At 42.5% G+C, this 17,128-nt stretch overlaps 1 long non-coding RNA gene across 1 annotated transcript in view; it reads left to right on the top strand.

Moving 5' to 3' along the window:
- The first annotated feature begins 11,205 nt into the window (after positions 1-11,205).
- Positions 11,206-17,128, top strand: part of LOC142172908 (uncharacterized) — a 30,078-nt gene continuing 24,155 nt past the window's right edge. The window contains exon 1 of the long non-coding RNA XR_012702064.1: positions 11,206-11,858. This is a non-coding gene — a long non-coding RNA (uncharacterized LOC142172908). The remainder of the gene's footprint in view (positions 11,859-17,128) is intronic.

Here is a 17,128-nt window from a genome sequence, read left to right as displayed (position 1 = left end):
GGGGGACGCCGAAACCAGGTATCCCCATCTGGAAAAATTAGCTCTCGCGCTGATAAGCGCCTCGCGCAGGCTGAAGCCTTACTTCCAGTGTCACCGTATCTGCGTTCTGTCAACTTATCCCCTCCGGATCATGCTGCACAAACCTGAGTTATCAGGTCGATTGGCCAAATGGGCCAATTTCTCACCGTCCCTCGTGCCCGAGGTAGAGAAAGAACTTTTACTAAAATCAGGCACATCCTTCAAGGTATGGACCCTGTTCACAGACGGTGCCGCAAACATATGAGTATCCGGGCTCGGCATAGTCTTAAAGCCGCCCATTGGCAGCATAATCAGAATATCCATAAAAACTGCAAAACTAACTAACAATGAAGCCGAGTATGAGACTTTGATTGAAGGCTTAGAACTGGCCAAAAGTTTGGGAGTCGAGACCATCGAGGCAAAGTGCGATTCGCTCCTCATAGTAAGCCAAGTGAACGGAAGCTACGAAGCCCGAGATGATAGGAAGCAGAGGTATTTGGAAAAAATCCAAATCACATTACGTCACTTCAAAGAATGGACCTTAGTCCATGTACCCCGAGAGAAGAACAGTGAGGCTGATGCACTCGCAAACCTGGGATCTTCTGCCGAAGAAGAAGACCTACTCCCCGGAGCTGTCGTCCAACTGCTCAAATCTGTGGTCGAGGAAGGTCACGCGGAGATCAACTTCACCAGCCTAACATGAGATTGGAGAAACAAATATATTGTCTATTTGAAAGATGGGAAGTTACTCGCAGATCCAAAAAAATTGAGGGCCCTACGGATCAAAGAAGCCCAGTTCTCACTAGACGAAAATGGGGCTCTGTACAGGAGAACTTTCGACGGCCCCCTAGCGGTATGCTTGGTATTGGGCGACATAGATTATGTGCTCCGAGATATCCACGAGGGCATCTGCGGAAATCACTCTAGGGCCGATTCCTTAGTCCGAAAAGTGATAAATATGGGATACTACTGGGACAACATGGAAAAAGACACCAGGGAATTGGTCCAGAAATGCGACAAATGTCACAGGTTTGCTCCCATGATCGACTAGCCCGGTGAGCAACTACATTCCATTTTATCACAATGGCCATTCATGAAATGGGGAATGGACATCGTCGGCCCTTTGCCGATAGCGCCAGGTAAGGCTAGATTCATTATGTTTATGATTGACTACTTTTCAAAATGGGTGGAAGCGCAGGACTTCAAAAAAATAAGAGAGAAGGAAGTCATCAATTTCATATGGGACACAACATATGCCAGTTCAGAATCCCGTCTGAAATAGCATGCGACAATGGGAGGCAGTTTATTGGGAGCAAGGTAACACAGTTCCTTAAAGACGACAAAATAAAGAGAATCCTATCAACACTGTACCACCCGTGTGCAAACGGCCAGGTCGAATCTACAAATAAAACCATCATTTAGAACTTGAAAAAGAAATTGGAGAGCGCCAAGGGAAAATGGAGAGAGACATTGCCCGAGGTGCTGTGGGCATACCGGACAACTTCAAAATCAAGCACCGGGGAAACACCTTTCTCTCTAGTATATGGAGCCGAAGCGCTGATACCAGTAGAAGCCGGGGAACCAAGCACCAAATTCAGACATAATAACGAGGGCTCGAACAATAAGGCCATGACAGTGGCCCTTGAGCTGCTTGATGAAAGATGGGAATCTTCGCTAGTTCGGATGGCTGCCCAAAAGTAGAAAATCGAAAGATACTACAACAGAATGCAAATCTCCGGTATTTCAGGATCGGGGACTTGGTCCTAAGGAAGGTTACTCTCAACACTCTGAACCTTAATAAAGGGAAGCTGGGCCAAAATTGGGAGGGGCTATACCGCATCCTCGGGATAGTTGGCAAAGGATCCTATAAGCTTGGCACCATTGAGGGCGAACAGCTTCCGAGCAACTGGAATGTATCGATGCTTAAGCGTATTACTACAAGGACGTCCGATTGCAAAATCCCACAAATATTCGCAAGCAAACATCGCACTCTTTTCCTTCGACCGAGTTTTTTATCCCAATACGGGTTTTTTTCGGCAAGGTTTTTAGCGAGGCAACGTCCATGCGTTTCCTGAGAGATGACGAAAGGAACTCCAATAGGAAATGATGTACCGGACCAAACGGTCCAAGGAGCCGCGCCCGTATGGGCCGAGCTCACAATGATGAAATAATATATATTTACGCCAAAGAATATCTTTCAACATCTCATGCTATAGAAAAGGAAATTTCAGCATACTCTCGGTTGGGATCCCTCCACCAAATATGGCCCGAAATACTTGGAGACTTAGAGTCAACAATTTGGCACCCGCACGACCCTAGGGTTGGAACTCCGGGCTCATAAGGCCCCAACAAGATAACTTTGAGCTCAGGAATATCAGCCTTCGAGCCTAAACAAACTCGATGACTCGGAGACTGTCGCCAATCGCTTTACGCTGGAAAACCAGAGGCTGTAAGACCCCGAGCGGGCAGACTTGGTACAACCAGATCTACTCTATATAGCAACAAAAACTGTAAGACCTTAACATGCATGAAAAAACTGTAAGGCCTCAACAGGCATGAAAAAACTATAAGACCTCAACAGGCATGAAAAGACTGTAAGACCTCAACAGGCATGAAAATTTTGTAAGACCTTGCTACAAGCATAAAACGCAATCCTGAAGTTTAGGCTATATGTCGTATTTGTAAGAATCCCAAAAGGTCATACCCTTGATGTAGACGCCTAAACTATCACTCGTGAATCAAAAATGACTCCGGCCGAACACATATGACTACGGTCAATACAACTACTCCAACCAAAATAACGGGACTCGGGGACGCCGACTGTCGCTAACAAAATCCCAGGCCATTACTTCGAATATACTTTGAAAATAACCGATTAAAACAGGCTTCCCTCAACAGGCAAACGAGCTTCGACCGTGTCACCTCCAAATCACAAGGCTTCGAGCTACTCAGCCTATGAGCTAAGAACCTTCCGAGGTGCTCGAACATCGCCGCTGATGACATGAATCGAGGTTTTTCCAAAACCAACGACGGTCAGGCAAAATCATTTCAAAAAGACCTTAACAAGCGGAAAACAAAGCCTACAAAAAAGCCCACAGGTAAAAGCGTAAGAGCCATTGTCGCCAGCCAAACGAGCATCCGGGCCACACACTAAAAAGTTTTCAATGACCAAACAGCGTAAGAGCCATTGTCGCCAGCTAGAAAAAATGAAAACTTGACGATTAAAATGAGCTCGAGTCGTAACCCGATTCGGAGACAGAATAAAAAATAATTAACTACAATATGCCTAAGGGCACGGCATAAATGCCATTGTCACCAGCCAAATGAGCCTCGGGGCCACGCACTTGTAAGGTCACTTCGACCCAAAGCACAAAATGCCATCGTCATCCGCCCATACGGGCAAAAAAAAGCTTGAGGGACAATTGATGCTCGAGTCGCAACAGGACTCAGAGACTGAACCCAAAAACAAGCAAAATACAAATGCCTAAGAGCAAGGGATAAGAACCATCATCACCCGGCCATACAGGCACAGGAGATTAAAGATCGAGTAGGCTCGAGACAAAACTCGACTTGGAGACCCAACACAAAACGGTTGGGCAAAAGCGCAAGGACTCTCGCGGCAGTTCACACTGAAGGCTGCATCGACCAGAAGCATAACGACACCCGAGCTGGCTTAAACGGGACACAAAGCAGTATTGCGGGTCTAAGGTTCTTTCGCCAATCCTTGCTGAATTCAGAGCGAAAGGGGGAATAAGGGAAACCGAAGCTGATTCTCCTTATACATATGCCAAAATAAAAAGTACTATATACAAATAGGGAGATCGACAGGAAAACATAACAAGGGATCCTAATCTACTACCGAACCGGTAGCCTCAAGAGCTCCCCAAGGGTTGCACCAACGCAATTACGAGCTTCCTAACGGACCGTTCTTAATGGTGTTCTCTCTCTCCGAGGATCCACCGCCATTTGTAATACTACTCGAGCTGCCTTCCAATGTGCCCTCGGTGTCCTGCCTTCGGGAACCCGACCAGGCACAACCCGTGGCTCGAGGTAAAGCTGGGCCAGCCCCCTCAAACGTCCTCTCAACACAAGAATCTGCAATGACTGCTCCTCACCCATGCAAAGATACAAGCATCTCGGCCTCAGCCTTGATCCGAATCAATGCATCCACCAGCTCAGAGTGGAAGCTCTTATACTTGCCACTATCCTCCTTCGCGCCCTGGAGATGACGCTCAATCAAGGTAACTCTCCCCCTAAGGCTGCCCCTCTCGGAAGCCACCTCGCTCACGTGCAGACTAAGCTCGGAGACTTCAGTATCTCTAGCCTGAAGCTCCCCTCACAGCAGGGCGTTCTCCTTCTCAAACTGCATAATGCAAGGACTGAGGAGTTAAAAGCGACGGAATCTCACAAGGGCTCAAATGATAGTAAAAACAGGGGATGAATAACCTGCTCGGTAAAATAGGCTTTCTCGCGTTCACGACGGCTCACCTCATCCTGATACTGGGCAAGAGCCTGGTCATAAAGCACTTTGGCCTGAAACCATATAAAACGGTTAGGAGAATAAAGGCCGAAGCAGCCCACAGCGGCGAACAAGTCTAGCAGATGTTACCCATTCACAAAGTCTGCCCATCTCACAAAAAATGAACGAACCATCGACCTAAGAACTATCCTCAAGAATGATCGTCGGCCTCATGAGTGCATCTCCTCCTTTGATCAGCACTCCTACCGCAGAAGGCTCCTTGCGAGGTCCATCTAGCACTTTGTAAGATGGAAGGATCTCCCCCTGAGGAGAATCGACAACAATCAACGGGCTAACGGGGTCAGCCAAAGTCTCTGTCCCTTATTCACCCTGGGTCCCAGATCAAGGCACCTCCGAACTACCTGCCAAGGACGTCCCAGCTCGAGAAGAACTCCGGAAACCTGCCAATTAGGGGGCAGTGCTCGACACCCCCTCCATTGCCTCACCACCATAAGGTTGTGCAATGCCAACATTAGACTCCTGTCCGGAAGCATCTATCCCCCCCCCGGCCCGAGGATTAATCGAGCTCAAATTCTCTTCGGGAGGTGTCGAGAAGCTGCTTTATCCCTCACCTTCAGCACGGGGATTTCCCGCCGCCCTGGAGGTTGCAACTATTGAGTCAACCTTGGAGTCCTCCACCTTGACCCTCTTGGGCTCCGGTGGTCCAGCGGGTAGACTCTCCTACCTTTTCTTCTCCTCGCCAAACACTAGAATGTCCCCTCCAACGGACGGTGCCTCCCTCATCAGTGGGATTTCTCCCAGACCTACATTGATGCAAAGGTTAAATGCACAGGATGGAAAAAGCTACTAACAGCAAACTACATCAAAACGCTCAGACACATCGAGGCTCACCATGGTCTTTGGCTTCCCACCAAGCTCGGGATAAATCTCCCCACACTCGATCGATATACGGGTAGACTGAGTACAAAAGACCAACCCAACCCTGGAGATCCGACACTACTCCAGGGTAAATCGCTATGCCTAAAAAAACAAGAAAAGCAGAGTTAGACGTATAGAGAGAAATCACCAAGAAAGGGCAAAAACATCACGTTTACTTACGCATGACGTTCCACTTCTCAGGGAACGACATCTTTTCCACTGGGATCAGGTCAGACGTCCTCATTCGAACGAATCAGCTTAACCATCCGTCGCCCCCGAACTCCTCGGTGCAGACAAAAAGGGATCTCAGGGCTCGACAAGGAAGCTTGATTAAGCCCCCGCGAAGACAATGACTATACATATGGATCAGATAGTTCAGGGTAAAGGGCATTCCCTCTATCATGCACGAGTAATGTTTGATCATACGAACCACAAGCCAGAACGAAGGATGAACTTGACCTAGAGTCACCTGATAACTTTGGCAAAAGTCGAGAATCACAGGGTTGATCGGGGGCGAAGATAGCACCGCCGACCCCAAGGTGAATGGGTAGGTATACACGCTCAAAAAGCCGGCTCTACAAGCCGTAATATCTTCCTCCCGAGCAGGAATCTCCACGAGCACAGTATCCCCCCAGCGATAGTCGGCCATCACTCTTTCAATGTCCATTATAGAGTTGTTATACCAAGTTACATGCTTGCGGTGCCCTTATCCTGGGACACACTACTTGACACTTTGCCTTGAGAGAAAAATGAAGAAGATGAGCCCGCAACCTCCTAGGAAGCAGAAGTGAAAATTGTCGCCATCCTTGAGAAAATCCAAGGGAAGAAGAAAAAGAGGGGGTTGCGTTCCTGAAAAAGAGAAAGAACGAGGGGAAAACATACCTTTCTAAGGTTTTTTTGGCACAAGATGGAATCTAGAATAGAAGAGGTGAGTATTTATAAAAGTGCCATAGGCACATTGAAGGAATCCAACTACTGCCGTCAATGTTGAAACTTGCAGGGACGGTGTGCAAAGTGCACCTTGACATCTCGTAACCGTTTGCAAGAACACCGAAGGAAGCAGGAGTTCAGGATCGTTTCTTATTATTTCTTGCCACCTTCACTCTAAGAAACGCGGAGACTATCTGTATGCGGCAAATCCGGGGGCCCGGTTCCCCCGTCATAGGGTCGTTTCGTGGTCATAACCCTCGAAGGTCGAAGACAGGGTCGAGACTTTTCTTCGGGGGTCGTCAGATATCGACACAGAGGATATCACATCCTGACAACTATAGCGGGATAAGGCATGCGATAGGGGAGTTCCCAAGGCACACAGCTCAATCTGACAGAGCTGGCCTCTTCGGGGCTTATTTTAAGATGTTACGTCCAGCCATCCTATCTCCGCGCCTTCACGGCTAACATGTTTTGTACTATAGTGGATTTCCCTCCTATATAAATGGGATCCCCACCACTTTGTAAGGGACCGATGGAGATTGCTCCAACCATTTTCTCCACAAGATCAATAATATCTCTCTCTTGATTATTCCACTATCTACAAGCTATTATATTATTTTCTAATCCTTCACTTAGTATATATCGTCTAAAAAACTAGCATAAAAATGGATCACGTAATTTTAGAACCACGGAATAAAATCTAATTGTTATTACCATTTTCACGGTAAATAGTTTGGCGCCCACTATGGGCCTATAAATAATAGTGATTGTTTTCTTGCTGGTTTACTACATACCGCAAGTTATCTTTCACATTTTTTCTTGTCCAAGATCTTTGATTTCAGGTCAAAATGTCTAACCCAGTAAATGCACCTGAAAATAACGGCCTTCAGAACTATGGAGAAGACATTATGGTTGTTCCAGGTATAGGTGCGCCACCGCAAAACCTTGAGAGTGCACCAGAACCGATTCCCAAGGGTACAGCCCCATGCAACACCCAATACGTTAACGACAGTCCCCACATTAACGGGAGCTCATGCCACGAAAATTAGCGTGAAACTCGGAAAAAAAACCCACTCTGGAAAAAAGAGAGATTCCTTAGCATGTCGTTCATATGATCATCGGGGGGACCGACATCCCCCAAGGACCCATGATCAAACGGATAAAAATGTTCGCTGCAATAGAAGGGTCGATCCGGGACCGCATGACCAAAGACACCCTTGCATTCAGCGAGTAAGATTTCGAGACATTGGTGCAACCATACAACGATGCGCTGGTAATTTCATTTGGTTTAAGTAACGTTCAAATTAAACGTGTACTCGTGGATCCAGGTAGCTCGGCCAACGTAATCAGGTCAAAGGTAGTAGAATAGCTCGGGCTGCTCGACTAGGTCGTACTCACCTCCCGGGTCCTTAATGGCTTAAACATAACCGGCTAAGTAATGAAAGGGGAGATCACCCTCCCGGTCGACATGTTCGGTACAGTTTTAGAACACCAAATTCCACGTCATCGGCGGTGACATGAGGTACAATGCATTGCTTGGAAGGCCGTGGATACACAGCATGAGGGCAGTACCATCAACTCTACATCAGATGATGAAGTTTCCAATAAAGGACGGTATAAAGACAGTATATGGAGAACAACATGCAGCAAAAGAAATGTTCGCGGTCCACTGGGAGGTGTCAAATCCTATACACTCTACCTCAGAAGAGTCGAGAAGCATACAGACTTCCGAGGGTGATGAAGAAGATTTCCTCGCTCCCCAAACCTTTGTTGGCCCCAAGTGTCGGATGCAACGAAGTCGACAATTAAATAGCTAGAGCAAGCTATTTTGATCGAACATCTCCCAGATCAAAATGTATACCTAGGAATGGGATTAACCCCCGAACTCAGGAAAAAACTCATTTAATTTTGTATTGATAACATAAATTGTTTCATTTGGTCCCAATAAGATATGATAGGGATCCTGCCGAAAATAACCACCCATCGACTAAATGTCGACCCCAGGTTCAAACCGGTGAAACAAAAAAGAAGACCCCAATCCGAATTAAAACACGCATTCATCAAAGACAAGGTAATAAAACTCCTTAAAATAGGGTCTATTAGAGAGGTAAAGTATCCCGAATGGCTGGCCAATGTTGTGGTAGTTCCCAAAAAGGGAAATAAGTCAAGGATGTGTGTAGATTATAAAGACTTAAATAAGGCATTCCCCAAGGATTCGTTCCCATTGCCTAACATAGATTGTTTGATCGATGCCACGGCCGGCCATGAGACCCTCACTTTTCTCGATGCCTACTCGAGGTATAATCAAATTCAGATGAACCCTGGGGATAGGGAAAAGACTTTGTTCATAACGAAGTACGGTACATACTATTACAATGTAATGCCCTTCGGGTTGAAAAATGCAGGAGCTACGTACCAACACCTAGTTAATAAAATGTTCGAGCATCAAATAGGAAAATCCGTGGATGTTTATATTGATTACATGCTAGTTAATTCCCCACGCACAGATGATTTGCAGAAGACATTTGACATCCTCAGAAGCTACAACATGAAGCTCAATCCCGAGAAATGTGCCTTCGGAGTGGGTTTGGGCAATTCTTAGGCTTCATGGTATCGAACAAGGGAATCGAGATCAACCCCGACAAAATCAAGGCCATCGAAGAAATCACAGTGGTAAATAATGTAAAGGCCATGCAACGGTTGACAGGGCGGATAGCGGCTTTGGGCCGATTCATATCGAGGTCATCTGACAGGAGTCATCGTTTCTTCTCTTTACTCAAAAAGAAAAACAACTTCGAATAGACTCTAGAATGCCAACGCATCTTGGAGAAGTTGAAGCGATATCTGACTAGCCCGCCTTTACTCCACACACTAAAGGAGGATGAAACGTTGTATTTTTACCTGATCCGAGATAGCAGTAAGCGGTGTGGTAGTTCAAAAAGAGCAAGGTACACAATTCCATGTTTATTATGTAAGTCGGACACTGGGATTTGTCGAAACCAGGTATCCGCACCTAGAAAAACTAGTTCTTGCATTAAGAAGCACATTATGAAAATTGAAACCTTATTTTCAATGCCATCGTATTTATGTTTTAACAACATATCCTGTACGAAGCATATTGCATAAGCCCGAACTATCGGGCTAATTGGCCAAATGGGCCATCAAACTCATGGGGTATGATATCGAGTATCAACCCTGAACAACTATCAAGTCCCAAATTTTGGCGCACTTCATGGCCGACTTCTTGCCCTCCCTCGTGCCCGAGGTAGAAAAGGAACTTTTACTAAAAACGGGCACATCTTCCGGGGTGTGGACCTTGTTCACCGATGGCGCCTCAAATGTGAGAGGATACGGGTTTGGTATAGTTCTGAAGCCGCCTACGGGCGGCATAATCAGGCAATCTATAAAAACTGCAAGATTGACTAAATGTCCCGAATACTCGGGGACTGACGTCAAAAACTCGAAGTCGCATGACCTCCAGGTTAGAAGCTTCAAACTTATAAGCCCTCAATAAGTCAATGTCAAGGTTACAAAAATGGCTCCAGAAGCAAAGAACGCCCCGAACACTCGGGGACTGGCGTCAAAAACTCGAAACCGTATGACCCTCGGGTCGGAAACTTCAAACTCTTAAGCCCTCAACGAGGCAACATCAAGTCCACAAAAATGGCTCTAGGGCCAACAAAACTTTCAATATCACGAGGACTCACGAGGCCGTAAGACCCTACATAGGCAACCTCAACCTCGTAAGACCTTTATAAGGCAACACCAAAAACTGTAAGACTTAAAGCAAGACATGAACTATACTTGTACCAAGTAACCAAAACTATAAGACCTTAAAGGCATGTAAAAATTATAAGACCTTACAAAAAGGCATTATCCCGACCTTAAAGTTAAGGCTATATATTCGAATTTGTAAGACCCCTAAAAAGGCACACCCTAGATATAGATGCTGAAACTACTTCACTCGGGGACTTAAAGGATCCGTCCAAACCCAATGACTACGGTCACAAGGCTGTACCAGCCAAACTAACGCGACTCGGGGACGCCCGACCATCGCTATAAAATCACAGGCCTTCAAATACTTCGAAAGTACTTCGGAAAGAACCGTGTTTACCGTGAAAATGATAATAACCATTAAATTTGATTTTGTGGTTGTAAAAGTATGTGATCTATTTTTATGCTAGTTGTTAGGCAATAGATGCTAAGTAAAAAGATTAGAAGGCAAGATTATAGCTTAAAACGAGGTAATAGTCAAACCAAACGGCTGGAGGTCGGGGCCTCCAGCTGCCGTATACGAGGCCTCGAGGTCGGGTCTGGAGGCCGCCTTAGGGCAATCGAGAGAGGACTAACAGTTATGAGAGCTAAAATGATTGCTCCTTATGATCAATGTTAAGTAGTAAATGAAGAACAATGGATGTAGACATGTGATTTTTGACCCTCCCCAAGATTTTTTATATTTTAGCATGTAAATATTTAGTTTAGGTCTAATATCGCTATTTCAATTAATTTTGACTCTTTCACTTTATTTCGTCACAAAATAAAAATTACAAAAATATTTCTTCTTTTTAGTTGCTTTGACTTTATATATCTTTCATAAATTTAAATAAAAAATGTACAAAAATTGTACTTTATTTTTTATTCTTTTACAATCTTGAAAACACAAAAACAGTTTCATATAGTCTTAAGATTAATTTTAGATTTTTTATAATTGTATATAATTTTAGAAGAAGGAATTAGTGTTGGATTGGTTTATCCCGTCTTTATGAATTTTTGTATTTTTTTTTAGTTATTGGCCCGATTTCGAATTAACTCTTAGCCCAACACCCTTCCCTTTAATTGAACCCTAGACATATACATATAAAAAGAGCTGAAAATACACAAAAAGGCTGGACCTATACAATCAGATGTATATAACCTAAAAGGCCTAAAGAGGACGATCAAAAAAAGACACAAAAAAGACACCTAACACTAAAAAAAGACCCTAGACCTAGGAGATTATTAGAATCAGCGCCGCTGACACCCAGTAGACCCCCCTCTCACGTCTTCTTCTTCGAACCCCTCCACCCTAAGCGGCAGAACCCCCATCCCCTCCCCTGAACCAAAAATCTTAGCACCACAACACATAACAACTCACAGCCGGAAACCACCCCAAGACCAACGACAATAATGATGAAGTAGACAAGAGAGTTGTATCTCTATTGCACCTCCATCTTCGCTGCCAGCCGTCGAGCTTAGCCGGAAAACCTCCATTTTCATAAAACAAGAAATAGCCACCATCCCTACTCTCTTCGACCAAAAAACCATACAAAACCTAAAAAGAATTGATCCTTTTGGTAGTTTAGTCTGGTTTAAACAGTCGGGTCGAGGTTCAAAATTCGTCGAGGTCTTCGTACGTGGTCCGCGAGATCTGAATGATTTGTTGTTGTACATTTGAGGCTCATTTGTCAATATATTGAAAAGTTTATTCGAAGTCTCTTTTCAGATTCTTGACTTGGTCTTTGTTGGTGTTGAGGTAATTCTCCCTAAATTTGTATTTTTATTTTCTTTTAATACCTTGAAGTTGCAAGAATGTACATGCTAGGATTTTGAATGGAGATCTGTAAACATTTGTTGCTAAATATGATCTGGACGATATAATTTGATTCAAGATTAGGATAATTTAATCAATTTATCCCATGTATTTGCATGAGTATACTAGGTGTTGGTTTGAGCATGCTAGTTATTAATTAAAAAGCTAATTGTGTTATGAGATAATTCGTATGCGAGGTCCTATTTTGCAGCTCTAATCACTATTTGAATTGCTCGGCCATATCAAATTCTGCCAACATTGGTGGAATAAGCCGAAAATATTAATTTCTTAAGTTGTAAAATATTGGATCTCTTTGTTGAATCAGAAGCCTTAGTGATTTAGTTCTTTCTATAGAATGTACTTTGTTTGGATCTATTCTCTTTTTATCGGATCATATGTCGTTGGAGTTGTTATTTTAATTATTGGGTTCGTCTCATTTGCTCATTATACGCGGTTGATTCATGAGTGAAGTTGATATCTATTTTTAATAATTTGGCCCTAAGTGTTGAGTTGGAAAAAACCTTTGGTTTGATAAATGGTATATTTCATCCACAAATTTATTTTCATAATTTATGACCTTACAACAATCGCAAACATAGGAAACGAACAATTTTGAACATTGTAACTTGGTTTAGGCGCGATCGATAATAAATTATCATGGCTATGGGTACGGTTCCCGTGGCATGGTCACGACATGTAAATCTCAAGTCGGGTGTGCATTTCATGTCACCCGTTTTTAATTTCCAACAAGGTTAAATAGAACGTATCGTGAACCGCGGGTGCATTTCATGAAGCGTGGCTTACGATGTGTTTTAAATGACCTTGAATTTTCCTAAATTATTAAAAGGCGGTTAAAAGGTTTAAAGATGCACGCAGGTTTAAAGCATGTGATTATTTAGATAATCAGGCTAATAATAATAGCTAAGCGACCGTGCTAGAACCACGGAACTCGGGAGTGTCTAACACCTTCTCCCAGGTTAACAGAATTCCTTAACCGGATTTCGGTGTTCGCAGACATAAACAAAGTCAAATCTTTCTCGATTCGGGATTTAAACCGGTGACTTAGGACACCATAAAATATCCCAAGTGGCGACTCTGATTTATTTTAAATAAATGATCTCGTTCCGATTATCACTTAAATTGGAAAAAACTCCTTTATATCCCCTCTCGGGTGGTAAAACGGAGGTGTGACTGCTCTGGTGACTCTGCTGGGGATAAGAACCCAGATATTTTGGTTCAGGGTTCAGAATTCGAGCTTAGAATAACTGTTATATTTGGCTTTATTTATTATATGATTTTTATATATTTTAGCCTAATGTGCTAAATGCCGCTTTTTACCGCCTCGATATTGTTTGGATTGTATATAAATTGTTACAAAACCTTTCTTCTCTCTAAGTCTTCTAAATCATCTGGGAAGGGTGCACTTCGTGTGACTTCTTTTCTGTTAGAGTCATATCCTAATTTTAGAACGAGGTTCGGACAAGTTGCAAAGCCGGTGAAGCTTCTGTATTCCTGGTACACTGCCCCCCTCGGCTCGAGCTGTCCAATTGGGTAAGTCAGGTCTAGAACAATACACCCAGGTTTTTAAATCTAGAATAATATAACCTAATGTCGGATCCCTAGTAGGAACATTTTTTTGCATCATGTGCATTTGAGGACTCAACACAGGGGTTGGGTCCGTCTAGGACAGGTGTACCCAAATTAAAAAGATCATCCTGATGCATCTTACGTGCTACTTGCGATCTGTTTGTTCCGGCTTGCATGTTGACCGACTTCTAGAATAGGGAAAGAAAATGAAAAAAAAAGAGACAAAACAAAGAAAAAAACAAGAGCGAGTAGTAGGTATTTGAAAATTTTTGGAACTCTGCCAAATTTTGAAAAAAGAAAGAAAGAAAGAAAGAAGTCAATGTTTTCAAAGTCATGTTTCCCATGTTCCGTCAAAACTGGCGAACTACGCGGGTTTGATTCTCACCGGATATGAGATACGTAGGCAAACCTCATCGGTTCTGGCACACAATTTTTTTAAAAAAAATCCAAAAATATTTTTTATTATTTTCTTCTTAAGAAAGTCTTTCTTTTAGACCCCAATTTTTTAAAAAGCAATATACAAAAATATTTTCTTTTATTTTTTTCTCAAAATCCAAAAATATTTTTCATTCTTCTTTCAAAAATTGAAAAGAAAATTCAAGGTTCAAAAATATTTTCTTTTTCTTTAGAAGCATTTCTTTCATAAATTCAAAATAAAATTCCAAAAATCAAAATATATTTTCTTTCTTCTTTAGAAGTTTTTCTTCGAAATTCCCAAAAAAAAAAACAAAAAAAGGTTGATATTCAATAAAAATTTATATCTTTTCTTTAGAAGTCTTTCTTTGCAAAAATTTTGAAGAAAAATCAAAATCCAAAAATATTCTCTTTCTTCTTTATAAGTCTTTCTTTCGAAAAAAATAAAATAAAAAATTCAAAATAAAAAAAAAAGTTAATTTATTTACTTTATTCTTGATCTTCCCGAACTAAGCAAGATCTAATTCATGTTTCCACATGATACGTAGGCAACCCACATCAGGTTCGATCAACCATTGAAAAGAAAAATTAATAGAAATGAAAAAACAAAAGTGAAAAAATGTTGATAATAATAAGGACTGACTGAGTCCATTCTAACGTGTGTTTTGTTTTGAATTGTGAAGAAAGTTTGAGGTGGTTGGTTTGTGGTAAGCGGCCATCACAAGATCCAAGGAAAAATGATAATTGACATCGAAGTTGTTGCAAGTGCTCAAGAGACTCAGGGTCAGAGGGTTCAACAAGAGTCTACTGTGGTTGAGGAAAATAGAATACTGAAACAGCAAATGACCAAAATGTGCCAAGCATGGGCCAATGGCCAAGTACAGCCTTGTCATGAGTCACAATTTGCTACCCGACAAGAGCAGTACCACTCTCCTGAGTACCACTCGTACCTATTTCATTTTCCTACAAAGATTGAGAAGCCTGCCCGAAAGATGGCACAGGAAGAAAAGACCCAAAGAGTGAAAAGTTTAGAACGATGGTGGAAAAACATGCAAGGGTTGGCAGGTCAGAAGAGTATTACCTTCAAGGATCTATGTATGTTCCCCGATGTCCACTTGCCGCCTGGTTTCAAGACTCCCAAATTTGAAAAGTATGATGGACATGGAGACCCCATAGTCCACCTGAATAGGTATTGCAATCAACTAAGAGGTGCGGGAAGAAATGAAGAATTGCTAATAGCTTATTTTGGGGAAAGCCTTACGGGAGTAGCATCCGAATGGTTTTTGGATCAAGACACATCTCGCTGGTACGTCTTGGATGACAAGGCACAGGCCTTTGTCAAACAGTTCCAATACAACATCAACATTGCCCCAGACCGCAATTCCCTTTCAAACCTGAAAAAGAAACCAACTGAAAGTTTCAGGGAATATGCCATTAAATGGAGAGAGTAAACGGCTAGAGTTTAGCCACCCATGGATGACCACGAGTTAATCACTGTCTTCATTCAGGATCAAGAGCCCGATTACTTTCAAAACATGATGTCTGCAGTGGGTAAATCCTTATCTAAAGCAATCAAAATGGGAGAAATGGTAGAGAATGGCTTTAAGACAGGCAGAATTATAAGTTAAGTAGCTCTCAAAGTTGCAACTTAGACTGTCCAAATTAAATTTGGTGACACGAATGAGATGGATGAAGAAATCATGATAACATCAGGGTCGAGAAGAGGTCCTAGGAGAATGTCTCGAAGGTATGACCAGCCTCGTTTGTTTTCCGATAACTCCCCTAAGCATTACTATCCCCCTCAGAACCTACAATACTTTGTCGCTCCACCTCAGTATGTTTTCCAACCACCAAAACACCCCAGAAGGTGAGCATGAGCATCACAAAATCTCCACCATCTTCCACCAAAATTTCAAATGCCCTATAACCCACATCCAAGCCAGGGGTATAGAAGGGAACAAAGGCTGAAAGATAATTTTACACCAATAGGAGAGTCCTATGCAAGCTTGTTTGAGAAATTAGAGCAGTATGACATGATTGAACCTATTCCTCCAAATCATGTGGACCCCGTGCAAGAAGCTTTGACCCTTCTAAAAGGTGTGAATACCATTCCAATTCCCAGGAGCACAATATTGAAAGTTGTCGGGATTTGAAAAGAGAAATAGAAAGGATGATCCAGGAAAAATTAATTGTGATCCAAGACAGTGACACCCAGAATATCATGCAGAATCCTTTACCTGCACATGATGATGCACACTTTATGGGTATGATTCCCGGTGACATGGAGTATGAGAATCCTCTCGGGAACTTACCGACTGAAATTGGGGAAGGCCATGATAATTCTGATGAGAAAATTTGTGGCTAAATGTCAAGCTTAGCAATTGAAAAGTCATTCTCTCCCCACTAGGAAGGAATCCTGGTAGCTTGTTTTAATGTTTTTTCTGTTACCGGGTCATTTCAGGGTTGTGATCCAGATTTTATTTGTTTTATTGAGTTTTTCCCTTCTATCCTTATATTATGTTTGTATGAGTCATGTCTGTCTATTTTGTTGCTATTTTCATTATCCGGGTTAATTTAGGATTGTAACTCGGATCTTAGGTTGTTTGTCTTGTTGTCAAACTCTTTCATCCTTTACTCAATAAAATACAATTTGTCCTTTTGTGTCATTTTGTTCTTAGTTCGTTTCTCGCTAGTTCTAATGACATGACATACATGCGAAAATTCTGGCCAGATCTTAGAAACTGATTTAATCTAGAATTGGGTAGCTGAAAAAAACACTTTTGAGGATGAATAAAGAGTTGAAATACTTTGGAATTAAGGCCGAGTAAAATTCACCTTCAAATCATTGTGAAGATCGGGCTTGAGGATGAAGCTTGGTCGAAAGTTTGACATTAATGGATGGAAAGTGTCTTTCGACCAGACACACCAAGAATATAAACATGTTCATCAATGCTGTGATTACGAAATGATACTATGTTTGGCGTTCTTGAGGCTGGGAGGCCCTTTTTTTGCTATCCAAATACTTTATATCCTTCGCTACCTCTTTTGAGCCTGTGTTATTTTCTTTGACCACCCTTTTTGGAATCAAGTTTAGAGTCAAGAGTCAAAAAACAAAAACAAAAATGAAAATGAAAAAATAAAAAGAAAAAGAAAAGAAAAAAAGTCCATATCCCAAGAGTACAAACTGGGGCAATTCTTAGAAAGTTCAAGTG

The sequence above is a fragment of the Nicotiana tabacum genome, chromosome 18, assembly GCF_000715075.1.
Source record: "Nicotiana tabacum cultivar K326 chromosome 18, ASM71507v2, whole genome shotgun sequence".
NCBI lineage: Eukaryota > Viridiplantae > Streptophyta > Magnoliopsida > Solanales > Solanaceae > Nicotiana > Nicotiana tabacum.
Note: the sequence above shows the minus strand (reverse complement) of the source record. Positions and strands in the feature narration are given on the sequence as shown.